The 19,492-nt window shown below is 42.3% G+C and overlaps 1 long non-coding RNA gene across 1 annotated transcript in view; it reads right to left on the bottom strand.

The window, feature by feature from the left end:
- LOC125960770 (uncharacterized) overlaps positions 1-18,313 on the bottom strand; it is a 483,380-nt gene extending 465,067 nt beyond the window's left edge. The window contains exon 1 of the long non-coding RNA XR_007470779.1: positions 18,172-18,313. This is a non-coding gene — a long non-coding RNA (uncharacterized LOC125960770). The remainder of the gene's footprint in view (positions 1-18,171) is intronic.
- Positions 18,314-19,492: the final 1,179 nt, after the last annotated feature.

Consider the following 19,492-nt stretch of genomic DNA (forward strand, 5'->3'; position numbering starts at 1 on the left):
GCTAGGTCGTAAAAGGTGGTACAGCTTCTGCCTGGCCCTTTCTCTGGGTTCTTGCCCTGAGAACCCTGCCATCATGCTGTGAGGAAGACCAAACTAGCCTATGTGGAGAGGCCCACTGAAGAGGATGAGGCCCTCAGCCAATAGCTAACATCAACCACAAGACTCGTGAGTGATAGATTCCAGCCCCTGGCCTTGGAACCTTTCCGCGGAGGCCTCTGTCAGTGTGAAGCAGAAAGGCCAACCTTGCTCTGCTCAGTCTAAATTCCTGACCCGCAGAATCCATGAACATAACAAATGGTTGTTTTAGATCACTATGCTTTGGACTAATTTGTTATAAAGTCATTAGTAACTGGAATAAGCATTAACTCAACAGTTTAAACTTTAATTATTTTGGCGGTCGTCTTCCCTAAACATTTCAAGATCCTTAGAAGAAGCAATTTGCCATCTTGGAAGTTAAAAGAATTGTGTGTGTGTGTGTATGTGAGGAGCAGGAGATCAGATTATGATGGACAGTAGATGGGTACAGTACTCCGTATATCCGTAATTCTCTTAAAAGCTTTTGTGGAATTTTAAACTATTTTCTTTTCTCTTTGATTAAAAAAAAAACCATAGAGGATGAGGCATGAGCTCATTACAAGAATAATAAGTTTCAGGATTTTGTAAAATGAAGAGAAAGTTTTGAATAGGCTGAATAGGAATTCAAAGACTACTTATAATACATTCCAGAGCTCAGCAACTTTATTCATATTGCCTGCTGTTTAGGATTATATTCAGCACTGCTGCATTCAGTTACAGGTGGGGACGTTATTTTGGAAACCTCTCTTTGTATTGTCTCTGTAACCTAGATCTATTACCCATGACATTTTAGCTATTTAAGAACTCTGCTGTTCCAACGAAACCTCCCCAAGGAGCACTTCAAGCTCCCAGTGTCCACCAGCCTAAGCTCTCCATAGGAGCAATGAAAAACCACAGGTGCGAGAAATCTGAGGATTCCTTCTCTGAGGGCTCGCTCTTCAGTCAGCTCTGTTTTTGTCTTAAAATAGATCTTAGGCTCTATGGAGTAGTTAATCTTAGAAATTCAGAAATGGAAGATTAACCCCCAAAGATTAAGCGATTTTCTAAAATATGTTAATTCCACGTGATTGTTAATTTATTACCTTCTATCCTTATGATGAATGACAGCGTATCCTGCAACCATCATATCAATTATTTTCATCAGGTGAGAACAAAATTTCCTTGTAAGGAAAATAGATGTCTTTCCTCCAAATGAACGGCAGAAAGGTAAAACCATGCTTATGTAGTTTATAAAAGGTGTGAAAGAGATTCTGAAGTTCCATGGCTCACTCATCTGATGTGACATTTTTCATTTGAAAGAATATTGTTTCCAGTTTGTGCTTGTTATAAAAAGAGGATTCCAAATATTTATAGGAATAAAAAATCTTTATCAGCGTCTCTCCTCCCAAAGAGATTTAGGGTTACCGAATCACTGGCAAAACCCTATGGATTCAGAAAATACTTACTGTATGTCATTTTTTGCTAGGCTTTTGATTGGTTCTGGAGAGACAAAGTCAAGTTAATTAGACATGGAATGTGCCTTCAAAAAGCTTACAGTCTAATAGGGAGGTGGCTCTTTTTAAAAAACAATTAAAATATAAGGTAGAAAGTGAGATGGACCGTATGGAAGGCAGAGACATACTGAGAGTTAGGAAGAGGGAGAGAAGTCTTGCAGTTGGTGGTGAGGAAGCAGGATGGTGGGGTAAGGGAAAGAGGAGGCAGAGAAAGGTGGTTTCATGGTGGAGGTAGGCTTTAAAAGCCCACAAAGGATTTGTTCGAGTGAACAGTGAAGCTTCAGTTTGGCTAGAGCACCCAAACTAGACATATACCAGTTGATCTTCTAAAAGAGGAGATCCCTGGACCTTTCACCAGACTTAGAGACCCAACCTCCATAGGGGCAGACCTGGGCAGTCATGTTTTTAACAGGCTCCTCTTGGGACTCTCTTTGTGGCTGGATTTGGGGATCTCTGGGCTGAAGCGCAGGGTTCACAATGGGGAATGTTGGAGATGAAGTTGCGAACGTTGGTTGGTGCCAAATACCGAAGGGCATTGACTTCCAGAATGCATGTGGGCTTTATTCATTAGTTAGTGGGATGCCAGGAGAGACCCTTGAGTAATGAAGTAACAGATCATTGCGGTGCTTCAAGAACAGTGATCTGTGGTGTGTAGAATATGGATTGGGAAGGAAGAGATCAGAGGCAGAGAAAGTAATTAGGTGCTACCTATAATTTCCCATTTCTGTAATTTAATTACAAAGTAATTAAAGCATAAACTTTAGGAGTAGCTACGGCAGGGCTGGAAAGGAAAGCATGGGTGAACTTCTAATCTCACTCACTCTTGTCTGTTTTACTTTAGTTCTTGTAATGTGTCTTACTTTGACCTTGCCTCCCACTGAAGACAGTCTCAGTAAACCCTTCAACACTCCTGACCCAAGTTTTTGCCTTTTGGTTAAAATACATTGTGTTTCAATGTATGGGATAGTATTTGCTGCCATTATTTTAAGAAAAAAAGTACGTTAGGACCGTTGAGGCCTCTGGACCGCAGGATGCTTAAGAGTGTCTCAACTCTGGATGCAACTGATTCTTTGCCAGGAACGGTGGAAGCTGTTGAATTTTTGTATCTGCCCAGTACACTGCATGAAAGCAGGCTTATAGTAATTACTTTAAACTTTTTGATTATTGATTGGAGCTCCAGTTTCTGAAACTTTGGATTCTGTTCCTTGATTCTCTTGAGAAGTCAGGGAATGCTTTTCTGATACATTTCCTCTCTGATAATCTTTTCTGTGCAGACCCTTCCCACTGCCCCACAGCCTATTCTCATAGACTTAATGGACTCTGATTATCCAGGTCTCCAGATCTCACAAAGGAGTCCCTTTAGAGGAGCGAGAAGAAGCCTCGTGACTTCTCGTTGGAATCACCTCGCTTTTGAACACATTGTCCCTATTTAGGAAAAGGCTCAAATGTTTGGCATGTTACTGGCCTTTCATGTGAATCCTTGCATAGGTAGAAACAGGTATTCTTAGCTCTTCTGTATAAAGGGACATAAATTAAAAGAAGAGAAAAGAAATGCTGTGTCCTTTTTTTTTTTAACATCTTTATTGGGGTATAGTTGCTTTACAATGGTGTGTTAGTTTCTGCTTTATAATAAAGTGAATCAGTTATACATATACATATGTTCCCATATCTCTTCCCTCTTGCGTCTCCCTCCCTCCTACCCTCCCTATCCCACCCCTCCAGGCGGTCACAAAGCACTGAGCTGATCTCCCTGTGCTATTGTGTCCTTTTAAATGAAAAACATCAGAGGAAGAAAAATGATTATCTGTCTCAAAAATGTATTGGTTTAATAAATTCACATTAAACTTAACCAAGAAAAGAAAAAAAGACTAAAATGCAAATTAATCTTGAGAAGAACTTAAATTTACCTACTATGATCTCTACGGTGCCTGTTACGGGCTGAACTGTGTTTCCCCAAAATTCATATGTTGAAACTCTCGCCCCCAGTACCTCAGAATATAACTGTATATGGGAGGTAGGACCTTTACAGATGTGATTAAGTTAAAGTGAGTCTGTTTGGATAGGTTATAATCCAATATAATAGAAGAAGAATGTATAAGAAGAAGAAATGTAGACACACAGAGAAACACCAGGGATGCATGCAGAGAGAGGAATGACCATGAGAGGACACAGGGAGAAGGTGGCCGTCTGCAGGCCAAGGAGAGAGATCTCAGGGGAAATCAAACCTGCCGACACCTTGGTCTTGGACTTCCAGCCTCCAGAATTGTGATAATTGTGATTTCTGTTGTGTAAGCCTCCCATTCTGTGGTACTTTATTAGGGCAGCCCTAGCAGTCTAGTCCAGTGCTCCAGGCCAAGGGGAAGTCTAAGGGCTCAGGCAGGTCTCATACCACCATCTGCAGCACAGGACCTAAGTAGTAGTACTTGTGGTGTGAATGGAGCTACCACCTTCATCGCTGACAGCATCCCAGACCCACCAGCGAAAACCTACAGGCATAGGGATTTCCAGGGTCTATCTCACTTTTATCAGAGGGGTCAATGGTGATACACTAGAGGTTGAAAAGACCCAAAGGAGAAGATGTTTTCAGTCTCTTTCCATTTGAACACTTGTATCAAAGTTGAGATGGAATGGAGATTGTTAAAAAGGAAGACTCATCCAGGTCGTAGCAGACTGTGGCTCCTCCCCCGTGCTTGCATTCTGGGGAGGGGTCCCTCAATCAGTGTTCTTGCTCTAACGCACCACCACTTGACCTTAGATGTGGTCCCTTCATCCTGCATTTAGCTTTTATCACTCTGCCCTATTCAATCACTGCCTGTTTCCACCTCCACCATATCTTGTGTTTCACAATGTCCCTTTGATCCCCCAGCCGACCTTCCCCTGACATCATAGCTGTGAGCCAATTCCAGCTGCTCCCACAGCCAACTCCAACTTACTGAACCCCAGGCTAGGCTAGAGCTCTGGGTCTGCCTGAGTGGGGGAGAGGAAACTGGAGTGAGCCCCAGTGCAGACACTGCCCCATTGGTTCAATTCACCAGGATTTCATTGCAAAGGGGAGCAGAGCTCTAGTTAGTTAACTTGCACCAATAATACCATATTCCATCAAATCTAGGACACCATCAATTGGAACACACAATATTATTTTATATACCAATAAAAAAGATTAAATACTGACAAACTCTAAAAACACACTATCAACTGTAAGATGCCTTAAATTACAGAGTAGTTCAAAAGTCAAAAAAATGTTTTGTCTTAAAGTGAATGACATGAGATATATAAACACGAAAATGACATCACTTAAAATAATGATCGAACTTAAAAAAAAAACATATTGCAAAGCGTGGTAACCACCTGAGGTCTGCTGAAATCACGCTGCCCTTTAAGTTTATAATACATTCACTCATACTCCAAATATGGGGGTATGGGTAAGGGCCAGGATGTTTAATGTTCTCCTCCAAATTTCTGGGACTTCAGGGGTACTTCCATCCCCATGCTAACTGCCCACCCTGTTCTTCTGCTTCCCATTTGCATCTCATGCCCCATAGCTATTCTCTTTTCTGTGTCCCAAACTGACCATGGCCTCTTTTCCTCCATATTTTAAAATGTTTCTTGCATTTTATTTGTGTGTATCCAATTTTATTGGAGGTTTGTGGCAACAGAGGTGGTGAATAGTGCAGAACTGCAAAGTCTTTTGTCTCGTAACACAAAGAATTTCCTTCCAGCTGATATTTCCTTATTTTATCCCTCATCCATTAGTTCCATTTTCTCTTCAGCTCCTCTCCTCTCCTCCGTTCTTATACACCCTCCAATCTTGCTCTCTCTTTAACTCCCTGTCTGCTTCAGGGAGTTTATGCTTTTTTAAAATCTAAAGCAGCTTGTCAATATATTTGCCCCAAAAAGAAATTATGGTACTCCCCCTTGGAGGCAAAAGGAGGCACATTCCCTTGTGTTTGTTGTTGTTGTTTGTTTGGTATAATAGACAGTAAAAGGCACAAATCTTAAGTTTTTGACAATTGTGTATAGTCATGTGACAACCACATTAAACAAAATTTAGAGTAGTTCCATCACTCAGAAAGTCCCCTGTGTCCCTTTCCAGTTAATTAACAGCCCTCCTCCCTGCCAGTAACCACTTCCTGATTTCTATCACCATAGATTAATTTTGTCTAATATTGAACTTCACATAAGTGGAATCATTGTGTGGTCTTTTGTGTCTGAACCCTTTTGCTTAACGTGCTTTTGAAATTCATTCCTGTCTGGCACGTATTAGTAGTTCATTCATTTTTATTGCCGAGTATGGTTCTGTTCCATGAATATAGCACTATTTGTTTCTTTTCTCCTATTGATGAGCGTTTGGGTTGTTTTCTCTCTGTTGCTATCATGAATAAGGCCACAATGAATATTCTCATCCAAGTCTTTTTGCAGACATATGATTTTCTGCTGTGATTTTTAATTGGCAGTATTTTTCCTCTACTCCTCAAGAAATAAGTAAATTTTCCTAAGCTAGCATTGAAATCTACAACTAATTACCACATGTAGTTTCCCAGGATGTGGTAATGGAGGCATGAATTTAACAGGTGATTTCTGTCCCAGGGATTTTCATGAATATCTAAACTTGTAATTATTGTGTTTGAGACTGTTTACAGAGGCTCTGCTTTTTTCCTGAATGATATTTTCTTTTTTAAAGTATTTATTTATTTTTTTATTTTTGGCTGTGTTGGGTTTTAGCTGCGGCACGTGGGATCTTCATTGTGGCGTGAGGGCTTCTCTCTAGTTGTGGCATGCGGGTTTTTCTCTCTCTAGTTTTGGCGTGCGGGTTTTTCTCTCTCTAGTTGTGGTGTGCGGGCTCCAGAGCACGTGGGCTGTGTAGTTGCGGCATGTGGGCTCTCTAGTTGAGGCGCCTGAGCTTGGGCTCAGTAGTTGTGGTGCAGCATGTGGGATCTTAGTTCCCGGACCAGGGATCGAACCCGTGTCCCCTGCATTGGAAGGTGGATTCTTTACCACTGGACCACCAGGGAAGTCCCTGAATGATATTTCTTTGTTTTAGGTTGTCTGATGGCCTTTGCTGCCCAAATTCTCATTATCTGAACTCTTGCTGTCTAAACACAGGGACTGGATAGATGCATATACTTTTTTTTTTTTTTTGAGATGGTTCGACATCTCTTAATATCTCAACTCTAATTCCTGTCTATCAGAGACCCAGGAACACTCTGATTTAGATACTGAGTTTCACAATGAGATTAAAAATTTCCAAACCTAAATGGAACTTCCCAGTGACAGAATTGCCAAGCTTCTGTTTAGGTCTGTGCTTATTTAAGCTCTACCCATCACCTTCCAATAAAGGAGACTGGCAGTTCTGTAACTGGAAAGCTCCGTGGTCTAACCATGCAACTTGGAGTAAGTTACTGTGCTTTCCCAACCCTTAGTTGCCCTTTCTGTAGGATGGAATTGTAGCTGCGTGCATCCGAGTTGTGAGGGATACATGGGATTGATTGTATGTAGAAGCTCAAGCGTCCTCAGGACTTTGGGTGGGCCACACTCTTGTTTCTGGCTTGTCCCTGTTTCCTGCTCTAGACCCTCCCCCCTTCTCCACCCACTGCACCTCCCAGAAGTTTTGACTTCTTCGTTCTGCATCACCCAGGCTATCTTCCTTGACCTCTAGCTGCAGGTTGGTTTCCGCCGAAGTGAGGGATTGGGGTCAGGGAGGAAACGGAAGTTTGGGTTCTTATTCCCCTGGAATCCTTCCCCTTCAGCTACGGCTGGATCCCTTGTGGTCTAGAAGTCGTAATGGCTTCCTACTACATTTAGTCCCTGAGAGCTCCCATTCTTGGCGGGTTCCTTTACCTCTGCTCATACTGTGTTCAAAGGTATAAGAACACAGTCCCTTTGTTACAATCTTCTGAGCTACTCCTTTAAGGGTGCCGTTGGTTTTCCTCCAGGGCCCTGCGTGCTGCCCTCTCCCAGGCCTGCAGGTGGTGGTGTTTGCCCCTGATGTAGTTTGCTGCTTAAGAGACTGTGTCTCCGTGCAGCAGCACAAAGTCTGAGCCAGAAGAATCCACCTTCTGGAACCTGGCTCTGTGCAGGCTTAAACATTTTGTTTATGTGATGAAAATAAGGAGAACGTCATTCTTGAAAAGGGATTTCTTTTTTTACTTTGGGCCAAGCATTCCTTCCCTCCCTCCCCTCCAATACACACACCTAAAAAAAAAAAAAAAAGATGACGCTCTGGCTTGTATTTATGAGGGAGTTAGGCATGCTGTTCTCCTTTCAAAGCTCTTCACATGGAGAGGAAACCGGCCTTGACATTTACACAATCCAGGAGAATTCCAAATAGAATTTGGACAGATTGGGAAGTTACCATCTTGGAGTGTGTGGGGAAAACAATCCTGGTGGGAAGATGTGGTGACATATATGAGACAATCCATAGATGTTAGGAATGTGCTGCTTTGTATGTGCCTCTCCACTTCACGATCCGATGGGATTGCCAAAAATATGCATATGTTCTTTATGATATCACATGAGGAGACCATCCAATTAAAGCACTCGACAATAAATGCAAGGAGTATAATTTCTGAGTATATTTATGATTACTTAATGTCAACAAAAGGGTCTTTTAAACACAGCACATTCCTTCCCCTGCACTAGCAGATCAGGCTAAACACATCCAAATGCATGAACTATAAAAGAAGGAAGAGGCAGTGCCGGCACCGAGCTCTTTGGTTTCTGCATCTGGCCAGCGTCCACTGGGAGAAATGTAAGTCATAGTTTACCACATGGATTACAAATGTGCTGAATTGCAAGAATGATTATTAAATGAAAATATCCATAGCACCTGCAGCTTGTCCCGGAAAATTCCCCCAGGGCATTGTGGATGCTTTTTTATTTTTATTTTTTTTTTGAGGAAAAAAAGTAAGACAGGGTGAGATGCAAATGGCAACTCCAGCTGCTTATAGTAGCAACTCCATCAATGTTCCTGAAGGGTTTGCAGAGGCCATTCAATCAATCTGAGCTGCTTCCATTCCCAGCATGAGTGTGGTGAGGGAGAGGCTTGGGGAATATCATTAGCCTCTTTCCTTTGAGGTTTGGATGATCAAGAAAATGAAAATAATAGTAATGTAAATGGCAAGTGCTTTTGAAAACAAAGCACGTCAGTGCAGGAGGAAGCATGGAACTGGCCCCATAGCTCTGGCCCAGCAGTAGTGTTTATTCTGTTACAAGGTCAGGGCTTCTTCTGGAAACAGAAACTGAGTGGCTATGTGGATCTTGTTGATTTAATACGATTGTGTGTGTGTGTGTATATATATATATATATATATATATATATATATATATATATATATAGAACATTCTGCACATATGTAATATTTGGCCGTGTTTCAATTAGCTTCTGTGTGTATGTATTTGTGCATGCACATGCATGTGAAAACCAACAAAAAAATAAAGTTAGGAAAAGTTCAATGAGGTGGAAGTTGAAATCACAATACCTAGAGTCAGTTACCACCCTAACCCTGTAAGTACCTGGGCAAGTCACTTCACCTTTCTGAGCCTCTGTTCCCTCATGTGTAAAATAGGGATGATGCTTAAAGCCATACTTATCCCACAGGTAGCTGTCAGGATCAAATGAGGTACTTTGTGTGAGAAAGCCTTGAATATGGTATATCGCTAACTAAATATGGGTCATTATTATTAGAAAGAATTTCTTGCTGCTAAAAGTCTCACACATGAGTATAACTCTATCAGATGTGTCAACATAAATAGGGTTCACACATATCTGGAGATTGGAATCTGAGCAGAACACTTCACCTTTAGGTAACCTCTTTTGGGTTTTCTCCTAGTAAAGGCACTGCAGACATTTAAATTTCTTTTGAGAGTTGGAGAATCAAAGGTAAATTGATGGAATATGTGCTTGTACATTGTTTTTTAAACTTAGCTTTTTTAGTACAGATATGACATATTATCTTTAAAGAGTTTTAAAATATTAGTGTTTGCACCCCTTTTCTGCCTCTACCCCCCTTTCCACTGCTGCTGACAAGTGCAGACTTCTAAAGGGGGGTTCTATGGTCTCCCCTGGGCCCTGGGGTTCATGGTGCTGATCGGGATAACTGGTGAGAAGAGGACCGAAATGAGCCAGAAAGCTGACCTGACTTGCCTTATAGAAAAGCCAGAGGAAAGGCAGAGATCTAGAAACGTGGGAGGAAGGTGACATTAGAAAAAGGTGAGAGCCTTTGGGAGTTGAGTTTTGGAACACTTGGGGCAGTTTTGAGATAGTAAGAAAAGGGATTTCGCGAAGACTGCCTTGCTGTGATGAGTGATAGTTTGGAAAGATAACGGTTTAAAGAAACGGTTTTGAAGATTTTTTTTTCCTGTACAGTATGCATTGCCGCCCCCCACTTTGCCCTTTTCTCAGACTTCAGGAAATAAAGTTCTTTGCAATTTCTCTTGAATGCCAGTCTTAGATCTCTTCTGAATTCAATTGTATGTTGAGCTGGAACACTAGGTAGCTCAGCTTTATGTGGGTTACATAAGGATAATTTTAAAATGACCATTATAAGAATTTTAACATTTATTTTGATGCTGAATAGATTATAAGTTATATTTTCAGTTACGAAAAGATGCTGGCATATTTTGTTGAGGAATATGTGGTAAAGTGAGGAAAAACAAATGCACAAGACATGTATGAATCTATCTGTATCTTCATAGCAAAATGTGGAATGACAGAAGAATGAGAGAAAGCCAAAAACTCTATTGAGAAGTTCTTTTGTTTTTTTCTTACCCTTGTGCCTCATATATTAGATGGCAATAGACTTAAAAAAATTTTTTTTAGAGGGATACATACATCTTTATTTTTTAAAATATCTTTATTGGAGTATAATTGCTTTACAATGCTGTGTTACTTCTGCTGTACAACAAAGTGAATCAGCCATATGCATACGTATATCCCCATATTCTCTCCCTCTTGAGCCTCCCTCCCACTCTCCCTATCCCATCCCTCTAGGTGGTCACAAAGCACCCAGCTGATCTCCCTGTGCTATGTGGCTGCTTCCCACTAGCTAGCTATTTTACATTTGGTAGTATATATGTGTCCATGACACTCTCTCACTTTGTCCCAGCTTACCCTTCCCCCTCCCCGTGTCCTCAAGTCCATTCTCTACCTCTGCATCTTTATTCCGGCCCTGCCACTAGGTTCATCAGTACGGTTTTTTTTTTGGTTCCATATATATGTGTTAGCATACGGTATTTGTTTTTCTCTTTCTGACTTACTTCACTAAGTTCCTCATCACAGTGCAGACCCTCTACACAAGTAATCAGACACCTTTTCTGCTGCGCTGCATCTTTAACCGTCTACAGGGAGTCCTGAACCCCTGGTCTCTTCCAACTGGATGAGATTGTTGGGATCATCTGCTCCTATCTCCTCATTTCATATAGAGAACATTCATGCATAAACTGGCTTTGAAGGACTGACCCAAGGACAGATGATTAGCTGGAGGCATCTGATCCCACAGTTCAGTGTTCTTGGGACCACATCATGCTTTCCTGCAAAGGATCGTCATAAAGATACACAGGCTCAGGACTCTTCTCAAAGAGATGCCCCAGAGGGCTGGGTGACGGAGAGAAAATAGTCTTGCCACACACTGGAACCACGTGACAGAAGTGCCTGCTGTGTTGTCCACCGGGACCCTCCCCTGCGCCAGCAGCAGTAAGCACTTGCTTCAGGATGCAGCGCATGGGCCTCCTGCTGGGAAGGCTTCCTCCGCTTGATGAATCCGTCTTTTGGAGATGGCCATCCCTGACTGTCCTACAAGGGGCCTGCACAATTATGTGCATAATCTCCCTGGCTGTTAAACTGAGATTTCACACCTGTAGCGTTCACTTCTGCTTCATATGCACACTCAGCATTAGGCAGGAAGTAGGCTTAAGGCTCTTTCAGTGACTACATGTGATGACACATGGGATTCCATTTTCCTTCTTATAACAGATTGGCAAAGGCTTGAGATGACATGAACGTAATGTGGCTGGAAAACCGTAGCTCGAAATTCTTAGACTACGTGAAATCTTTTTAAAATCTTCTTCCTATTCCTAAACATTTGTTTTCTAGGTTCAGTGAGAAGAGCTTCACTCATGGAATTTGAAAGAAAAAGTACAAATATACTATATTTCCTGACTATAATCAAACTGGTAATAACATCATGTAAACATGTAGCTCTTATATTTTAGTTCTTCTGGTTTAAATTGCAATCTTCCATCTCTGAGTTATGTGTAAACCAAAGTGAGGACTGTGGGAAGAAAATGCATGGCTTTGTTCAAGTTCTGAGTGTTTGAGTACTGGCAGGAATTAGAGGTTGAGGGAGTCGCAGGAAATCATGAAAAGTCATTTTGTATAATCGCCTCTCCTCCTGCACCCCGTCCCTGTTATGCCTCTTCAATTATTGAAGGTCCTTGGAAATTTCTTCTGGCTTTTACAGGGGACAGGAGACTACTCTTGCTTTTGATAACCCAGGAGAGAATCCAATAATACAGAAAGATACAGAAGTATCTTCCTTACGTCTAGCCTAATTTCTAAGTACAGATTCCCGCTTCTGGCTGTGATGCTGTAGCTTGTGATGGACTTAACCTCCTGTGAGAACAACTAGAAGCTTGATTTTAAAAACGTCTCCAAAGGCATGAGGGAGCTTCTGACACAACAAGGAGTTGAGGGAACAGATCCTCGAGGGGAAGGAAGTTCAGTGAGGTGAACACACTGATTTCCTACTCAGGGCACTTGGCAGTCTTGGGTGTGGGGTAAGAGCTTGAGAAGCCAGTCAGAGAACCAGTTCTCATGGATAGGGAGGTGATAGAGTGTTAGGAAATATTAAGGTATAGAGAGCAAAAAATTGGAACTCTGGACCTTTAAGGAAGCTACAGCTTGAGGGCCAAGAAGAGAGGGAAGGTGCAGAGAAGTGAGCCTGATGTCTGGCTCACTGAAAAACTTCCAGTTTTTCCTCCAGGCATTTGACAATTAAGCCGTGTGAGGCAAGAGACTGCGAGGCTAAACAGAAAGCAACTGAAAAGAAGAACAGATTATGTGATGCCAAGAAATAAAAGAATAGAGTTTAGAACTTGGAAGAGAGGAGGGACCCATTGCTCTCAGTCGGGACCACTGGAGGGTGATATTCTACAAGTGGAGGCCAACCAGAGATAGACCAAGCCTTTCAATGATACAATCCAGTCTCAAATCATTTCAGTCTCAGATTGGATTGAGGCCATCTGTCTCCTGCTTTCCAAAAGAGAGGTTGAATCCTCTCTGAAAGATTACATCATCCAAAGCATGAACATTTTTAATACACAATAACTGACATTCAGTTAAAAATGATCAAGCATGTAGAGAAACAGAATCAGTAAATAAATAGACAAGAGAAACAGGTAACCCAGATATTAGAATTATTAGATATGGTTTTAAAATAATTGTGATTAATACGTTCAAAACAATAGATGGCAAGGTAGAGAATTTTATCATAGAACTTGGATCCATATAAAATAATCAAATGGAAAATCTAGAACTGGAAATTCTAATATCTGATATTAAAAAGTGAATAGATGAATTTAGCAGCAGACTAGGCAGAGCTGAAGAAGAGCTCAGTAAGCTTGAAGGTAGTTAGTAAAAAAATATTTAGAGTGAGGCATGGAGACAAAACGAGGTAAGAATTATAGGGAAGAATATAGAAGACACAGATACGGTAAAAAGTCCAATTCAGGGTTTCTAAACTTCTGCACGATTGACATTTTGAGTCAAATAATTACTTGTTGTGGGGCACATTTGCCTTGGGGCAAATAAGTAAATCATCCCCAGTTGAGAGTCACTGGTCTAACGTAAGTATAATGTCAGAGAGAGAATGAGGCAGAGGCAATACTTGGAGAGAAATGGCAGAGAATTAATTGAAGAAGTGCTACAAATCAAACACCTAGGCATATCACAGTAAAACTGCTCACAACCAAAAATAAGGAGAAAATCATAAAAGTAGCCAGAGGAAAAAAGATCCATTACTTTTGAAAGAGTAACTTTAAGACTATCAGCTCACTGCTCAAAAGAAATGAAGAAAACTATGTGACAACAGCATGGTATCTCTAAAGTGCTGAAAAAAAAAAACATGTCAACTTTGAATTCTATAGTCAGCAAAAATATCATTCAAAAATGAAGAAGAAATAAAGACATTTCTGACAAAAGCTAAGAGATCTCATTTCCAGCAGAGAATAACTGACAGAAAATACTAAAGGGAAATGTAGGAAGCAAGAAAGAACAGTGGGTAAATCTAAATGAATATTGACTCTAAAGAACTAACAATTATTTCTTATGAGATTTAAAGGTTATGTATAAATAAATATCTATGGTAACAGTAACTCAAGGTAAGGAGGAGTTGTACAGGAGAGAACTAACAGAGGAGGCCTGAAACTGCTCTCATTAGAAAGGCCTGCTTGCAAGGTTGACCACCCATCTGGGAAATTGAATTTCCTGAACTTTCCCCCCATTCCCTGAACTGAGAAGAGTGGCTCTCTGTGCCCAGATTGTGTGCGCAAAGCAATATGGTTTGTGCTGAACACCTGCTTTCCTTCTGGAAGTCTGGATTGTTGGTATGTATGAGACAGAGGGTGTCTATATGACTAGTACCCAATCAATATCATGGATGCTGAGTCTCTAATGAACTTCCCTAGTAGACAAGCGTTTGATACATGTTGTCACAACTCGTTGCTGTGGGAATTCAGCACATCCTGTGTGATTCCACTAGGAGAGGACTCTTGGAAGTTTGCACCTGGTTCCTTCCAGACTCTGCGACATGTGCCTTTTCCCTTGCTGATTTTGTTTTGTATCCTTTCGCTCTGTCAATCAAAGCTATGAGTATAACAATATGTGGGGTCCTGTGAGTCCTCCTGGTGAATCACTAAAACTGAGGATGGCCTTAGGGACCCCAGACAGAGGATCTATTAACCTTCAAGGTTCAAAGTTTCAAGATTTCCAAGGCTCTTTCAATGGTAGGGAGATTGTAAATGTACAAATTTGTATTCGTTTCTAATAAATTAAGAATGTGCATTGTAGTCTTCAAAATAACCACTGAAACTCAAAAGAGCTTAACCCTTAAGCCAAGTAATGGAAAGGACTAGTGAAGTTGGTATTTTCCTGGGAAGGAGGAGGAAAGAAGATTCTATCTCTCTGAGAAGATGGAGGTTTTAAGATCAGCAGAGCCTCTCTGTCACATTAAGAATGCCGCCCATGCCTGGGCGGGTACCTTCAGAGGCATGTGAGTTAATACAAAGTACATAGTGGCCATCATCATCTGTACTGTTTTTTTAAAAAAAATATTTGTTTGTTTGTTTGTTTGTTTGTTTGTTGCACCAGGTCTTCGTTGTGGCAGGTGGGCTCTTTAGTTGTAGCAAGCAGGCTCCTTAGTTGCGGCTCCAGGAATTCTTAGTTGTGGCATGCTGGCTCTTTAGTTGCAGCCTGTGAGCTCCTTAGTTGCGTCACGCAGACTCCTTAGTTGGGGCCTGCAAACTCTTAGTTGTGGCATGCATGTGGGATCTAGTTCCCTGACCAGGGATTGAACCCGGGCCCCCTGCACTGGGAGCACAGAGTCTTATCCACTGCGCCACCAGGGAAGTCCCTGTATTGTTTTAATACTTTTATTGCGTTTATTTTTTATGAGGACTGAATGAGTTAACACAGGTACAGCACTATTCATGATATTCACTGGAGATTTCTTTTCCTCTTTCCTTTGAGAAAGAAGGTGAACAAGACTCATAAGTTGGCTAGAAAGGGTTAAATTGAGAATGAATAATATTTATTTTCTAGCTTAAAAAGTGATACAGTTCACACAGTCAAAAAACGGGCATCTTTTTAAGGAACTGCATTCTCCACTCTTTGGTACAAATCCTCTATTACAGCTAAGTCAGCGCCTGCACTGGACTCCTAATAGCCTCGCACAATCCTTCCTCTACGTCAGTGGTTCTCAAAGTGTGGTCCGTGGACCAGCAGGATGTACATCAACTGGGAACTTGTCAGAGATGGAAATTCTTGGAACCTCATCCCAGACTCACTGAATTAGCATCCCTGGCAGCCCAGGAATCAGTTTTAACCAGCCCTGCAGGTCACTGGTGTACACTCAGACTGGGGAACCACTGCTCTATCCCTTTACTAATGCAATTTCCCCAGCTTGAGATGCTCCACTGGCTTCTCTCTCCATATTCAATGTCTGAAGCCAGCCTCTCACTCTGCTTTCTCTAGGAAGTCATCCTAAACTTCCCAAAGGCCAAGGAAGTTGTGCTGTCTTGTGGAAATATCAACACACCTAAGCTAATTCATATCCAGTTTTAAGTTGTTCTCTAAATGGTTTCATGCACGTGAGACAATGAGCGGGAATGTCCCTTGAGGGTAGGAGTTTTGAAACCTCGCTTCCACCCCTTTAGTAAATATACAGTCATTTTCTGCACTGAATTGAAATCACACAAAACTCCTTTATCTTTGCAAACAACGATAATCCCCTTTAAAGTCAGGAGTAACATCCCAAGATAAGACTGGCCTTTCATCTTCTTCCTGCCTGAGATGTGGACATCTAAGCCCTTAGTGAATGGACCTTGGAGGCCTCTCTCCCGACACTTAAAAATTCTCTCCTTCACTGGCAAACATGCCGGGGAAGCCAGCTTTCCTTTTCCTCTTAAGACATTGGAGTATTATTGCAGTTTTGGAAGTGTGGCTGAATTTTTAAGAGAACATCTCAGAAAAGGAGATAAGGCTTAAAAGTCTCCACCAATTTGCCTGCTCCCTTTAAGACCTTAAGAAACTCTTCGGATCCATTAAAATGTTTTCCTTTAATTTTTGTTTTATGATAAGGCTAATTAAAGCAACACCTGTTTGGAATGATATAGTTGGTGCTGGGTCAACATTTCCATTGGTTTATAATCCAGCTGTGAAAACTCAATTTGAACTGAAACGTGGGTGTCTAATATCCAAACCCAGGGGCATTCAACAGAAACACTAATATACCAGTGCGCATGTTAGGGGGCAAAACAAATAGAAGCAAAGTGGTTTCAGGTGCTCTTTAGCACTTGCGTAGTGTGCAAACAGCTTTACGATCATGGTTTGTAGACCTTCAGCTCCTCATGTAGGTAGGATACCTTTGGGTATTTAAAAGGAATGACAACAGGCCAGTTAGTCCACGTGAAATACTAGCTACCGTGCATGCGTGGTAATGAGGCTTCTCTCATCAGAGGGGCCTTAAGAACTGAAATGACTGCTCTCGTGTTTCTCTGGATTTAAGACCACCTGGAGGTGTCCTCATGTGACACATGACAGTGTGTCTTGAAAACCAATGGGCTGCTTTCTGTTCCTCTTCTTCTATTGGGAGGCTGAAGCAGAGATTTATTTGCATGTCCTGTAAAGAAACTGGAACTTGGCTTCAGGCTGGGAATGACACTACAGACTAGAACTTGCCCTACCATGGTTTCCAAACACTTTTTAATACCTACAGAGAGACCAATAAATAAAGCAGATAGAAGTGGAGCTGCTCAGATTGAATTACTGGGAGAGCCTAGAGCGTCCACCTGACTCAGCTCAAAGATACTCAGAAGCCTGGGAGAGGCCTGGTGGAATCTCAAAGGCTGTGAGAAGCATAGTTGGAACCCTGCTGTCCTGCCAATGATAATAGCAGGTAACCTAACTCTAAGCTTTATTTTGATATGTTCATTTTTCGGAGCAGAAGTTTGGCCAGTTGATCACAGGAGGTAAAATAAGTGTTTAGCAGGCTTTGCTTGAAGATAACCTTCAAGAAAGCTTTAAGCTCCAAAGAACTGGTGGAGACTGGGGTTCTGGTCCCAGCTGACCCTGTAAAGGTTTTTGTGTGTGAACCTTTTGTAAGTTCCTGAGCCCCAGGATTTTTTCTGGGGAAATAGGGATGGGAATTCCTGCCAGGTTCAGAGGTTTTGTTTGTTTGTTTGATGGAAGTGGGGAATCAAATAAAATGATGAATTTTAAATTATCCTGCTATTAAATTAAAGCCATTCAGAGGGTCTAAGATGACGTAAAACATGCGCTACTGTATCAGAAGTATAAGGCCCAGAGGAAAGAGATTTTTCCTGAAACCATTTCGAGAAGTTGTACGGATCGCATATGGAGAGTCTCACCAGACCTACATGTCTTCGATTCCTTTTTTCTCCTCATTTTTCTCACATCCCAGACACTCATGCTACCATGTCTGTCCTATGTTTCCTGTCACTCTGGAGAAATATTTGCCTAATCTAAACTAACCATAGGCCCTTCAAGCTGGGCAGGGTGTTAGAGATGATGCTCTCTGCCTTCTAATGTTACATTGGGAAATTCCAAGCTTAGAACTCAGGTCCCTGGATTCCCAGGCCAGGATCTTCTGAATAGTGGTGGAGGTGCCCAATTACTCCCACTGCTGTGGACAAGGATGCTCCCACCCTGACACTGGCCATGTTCCCCTCGTGTCCCTTGCTCTCTGTCTGGGATCGTGGGAAGCCAGAGGCTCTTACATTCCAAGGCTCCACTAGGGAGCAGCTGGCCATTTCTTTTTTTTTCACGGTACGCGGGCCTCTCACTGCCGTGGCCTCTCCCGTCGCGGAGCACAGGCTCTGGACGCGCAGGCTCAGCGGCCATGGCTCACGGGCCCAGCCGCTCCGCGGCATATGGGATCTTCCCGGACCGGGGCACGAACCCGTGTCCCCTGCATCGGCAGGCGGACTCTCAACCACTGCGCCACCAGGAGAGCCCATCTGGCCATTTCTTAAAGAACGTGTGGCAGGCAGCAAGCAAGGGTCCTATACCCACTGTCTCATCTCAGCTGCATGATGATTTGCCACCTTCCAGCAAGCTCTCTCCTGACATCAAACCCTTCTCCTAAAGGTGTCAGTGATTGAAAACAGCAACGATTGTGTCTAGACACTCTTGGGGATTTCCTTTAATTATGGATATAAATTTGAGTCCAAGTTATGAATTTCTGCTGGCTGGATTTTAAGTATCAGGAGATATAACACTGTAGAAATGATAATATCTTAGTACCAAAACTGCATTTCCTGAACTGTCTTTACAGTCAGGAATAGCAAAAATACTCTATGTCAGGTTATGTGCCCTGATTGTTTCGGTTTCCAAAAAAGATGATTCCCATACATAGGGAGTGGGGAGCCCTCGGTTGGTTAAGGGCACATCTTGTGCCTTGGAGGTTACGAAGCCAGGAAAAATTCTGGAGAGGAGGTGAGGACAAAGAATGGCTTCTGTTTGCAGTTGACAGCCCAGTGACAGCTGGAGAGCCCTCTGGAGGCCCAAAGAGCCATCTGTCATGTGAGCTCAACAGCAAGCCAGCTCCACTTGATAGGATGGGGCTGGAGGCCACTGAGGACAGCCAAGCCTCCAGTCCCCTGGGGAGAAAGTATGCACTGTCTCTAGAGAGGTTGGGAGCCTCTTCTTTCCACTGGGCTTTACTCACCAAGCTAGAATTTGACCTGTGCTGTCCTAATTCCTTTTCCATGTGACTCTTTGGAGATAGGGCTCCCACATAACATTCCCAAAGCCAGTCACACTGTTCTGTGACCGTAACAGAGAAGCCCCAGAAATGAGATCAAGTGGTAGCTGCTTCCTAGGGCTGCTGGGGTTGAACTGAATCCATTCTCATCAGCCCAAGCCCTTCATTTCACCAATGTGAACTCAGGGTATGGAAGTCAGAACGGTTCACTCCATTAGTGGTGGAACAGATCCCAAAGTCCAGATCTCTTGCTTGTCCTTTCCTGAGACTGGACCCATCCTGCAAGCCTCCTACAAGCAGAGTCATAGAGGAAAGAGAGGATTCTTGTTTGAACACATCTTCCTGGGGGGAGTTTCTGGATAAATGCCAGGAAAGGGACTTTTTATGAGCCGTTTCTTCAGGCTGAGCTCTAAGCTTTCAAGCCAAAGC

Source organism: Orcinus orca, chromosome 13, assembly GCF_937001465.1.
Source record: "Orcinus orca chromosome 13, mOrcOrc1.1, whole genome shotgun sequence".
NCBI lineage: Eukaryota > Metazoa > Chordata > Mammalia > Artiodactyla > Delphinidae > Orcinus > Orcinus orca.